The following is a 3006-nucleotide window of genomic DNA, read 5'->3' on the forward strand; positions in this document are numbered from 1 at the left end:
ATCGAGTGATTACCGTACTAGAAGCACCGGTATCCAAACCATTTCTGAGAAATAATGTGCAGTAGATATATATATATATATATATATATATATATATATATATATATATATATATATATATATATATATACTGTATATATGTATACGTAATCTACAGTTATGAAGACCGAATAAATATTTGTAATGTACATCTAAACTGCGGTAACGTCAAGAGGATTTGTAGTCTTTAAAAGATTGGCATTAGAGTTACTGTTTTATTCTATTAAGAAGACTCAGCAAAATAGTTTGTGTATGCTAAGTCGTAAAAGGTTACGTTGAAAGCTGTTTCAACAAAAGAAGGATGATTAACCGACTGGATGAAGTTTCATTATTTGATATTTTCTCGATGCTATGTATATCATAATGCTAGTTTTACATATACTCTTACTTGCAGACTTTATATACAAATGTGTACTCCAGGGTGAGCCAATTTTTGTGTAAGGTTTAAACGAGCCATTTTGTCTTCTGAATTTCAGCAATAACAGTTAAAGCCAGCAGTTTTCTAAAACCCACATTACAATAAAAACAACCAAATGTCATAAAGAGAATTAAGTTTGATAACAAAACTGGTCTCTCTCTCTCTCTCTCTCTCTCTCTCTCTCTCTCTCTCTCTCTCTCTCTCGCTCTAGGTTATATATATATGTGTGTGTGTGTGTATTAAGATACGAGTCCTATGCCATTATCTTAAGTGTAAAATTGCCAATCAGAAGTGTTTTCTCTCTGCTGAATATAAATCACATGTTTACAATTATCTTTTATTGGAAACGACGACACCTTTTGGGTCAGCCTCATGAGTCAAGTGTTGTGACTAAATCGGTACTTTTTACCAGTATTCGTTGTGAATCTACTCTTTCATCTTGCATATAAGGACATTGCAGAGATATCCTTTTATTCTGACCACGTACTTTGTTTTTCAGGCTTTGACAGAGCCTGCTATTTTTTGCTGTAACTATGACAGGTCTCGTTGTGGGGATTTTTCCTCACTTTTGCTGATCCGGATTTTGCTGCTCTATATTCAAAATATTGGAGGTTTTACCGACGCGCTCCCATTTGTTTTTGTAGGAGATTATATCCAGCGTTTCTCTCTCTCTCTCTCTCTCTCTCTCTCTCTCTCTCTCTCTCTCTCTCTCTCTCTCTCTCTACTACTGCTTTGTATTGTCTTGTCTTGTCAGTGTATTACAATTAGTCACCAGATTTTTCTTCAGTCTGTATAGTGATTGCCATTAGCCCATTACTAATGTTAATATGAGTTGATTGGTCAAATTAATTATGTATATATATATATATATATATATATATATATATATATATATATATATATATATATATATATATATGATGGTACATGGGGGAAAAGGCCAGGGAGATGAGCGGTTAATGTTAGCATGGACGGTTAGTTAATGGAAGCCTGAGATCTTGTGATCATATTGGATGCATGTAACGGCATTTTAGTCAGTGTACATTAAGGTCAAGGTCATGCTGAAAGGGCGAATGTCATTTAGGAATTTCGCGTCAGATATACTTTGGAACTATTCAAGACAATACTTTTGTAAATGTATTAGGCTATACCTAGACACCAAAGGACAAGTAGGAATGCACCATTGATTATATTTTTTTAACTTAAAACCAGTATGCAAAGTGAGGTTACTTATAAAGGTTATAGGTCAGATATGAATTAAACTTTGGTCCTAAGTATTGAGTGGTATAAGATTAGACTTCGTATTTGACACGCATAATCCACATTGAAATCAAGAATTTGTCTTGATTTAGACTATAGCAACTTTTCAGGCTTGTAAATGGTGGACATTTTGCTTTTACACACACACACACACACACACACACACACACACATATATATATAGCCTATATATATTTATTTATTTATTTATTTATATTGGGTGTATTTGGCGAGTAGTTATTTATTTGTTCATTCATATATTTCTTGGGTAAAGGCAATAGAGGAGATTTGGAAATGGTAAAACAATGTGTACTGGATGTGTGTCCTCAGTGATTAGCTGTATATATAAAAGTATATGTATGGGTCTGCTCAATGTACATACTTTTGTTATACATAATAAAAAAATTAAAAATGTAATAATGGAATCACCATGTACCATATAGGCCAACAATAATAATATAACTACATATGAGTATGTATGGATGAATACAGATTAGCGGGACTAGGATGCAACAAAGATATTAAAATATTTACTTTTGAACAAAGGGCTCCCAAGTAATAAACGTCTCCGGAGCTAGAGAAAAGTGAAGAGTGGAGGTATTCAAGAGGGAAAATAAAAGTTATTTAAACGCAGAAGTGGAGGTGTGTAAGGTACACGGTTTGTCGATATACATATCTCACACGGTACATTTTGCTGCGAATTTCCGCCGTGAGTGACCCACTTCATGCAACGTTGGAAAATCAGTCCATCGCCACGACAGTGACATTGCACCGTTTCTCTTGCTCTCTCGGCTTCTGCTAATACTGTCACGAATTGTGCGTTCTAAACTTCTAGTACCTCATTGGAGTAAAGTGCTTTGTTTACGAGCGATCCGTTACTTCTACCCCCCTATGTTACACCACACGGGTTAATGAGGTGCTTAAGGTCTAATAAGGTAGCCTAGGGCTTGGAAGATGGGAGACGGGTGGTTGCTATGAGTGTTATTGTTTAGTGTGCAGATTTATGGATACTCTGTCATGAAAGTTGGAGTGGATACAACCACAGTTACTCTCTATTTATAACGCTTCCGTTATTTTCACTTCAGTTGCAGCAGAGTTGGTTACCATTGCTATTACGATGATGAGTCTTAGTTTCTGAGATTGGGCAACCATCACTGCTTATAATGCCAATACTGTTGTTAATGGCTAATAAATTGCTCATTGGAGAATTTGGATAGTTTTACTGCTGTTGCGTTATTTGATGATTATTTTAGTTTTCTGTAAAAGAAAACTGTTGTGCCGGCTTTGTC

The sequence above is a fragment of the Macrobrachium rosenbergii genome, chromosome 21 (genome assembly GCF_040412425.1).
Source record: "Macrobrachium rosenbergii isolate ZJJX-2024 chromosome 21, ASM4041242v1, whole genome shotgun sequence".
Lineage (NCBI taxonomy): Eukaryota > Metazoa > Arthropoda > Malacostraca > Decapoda > Palaemonidae > Macrobrachium > Macrobrachium rosenbergii.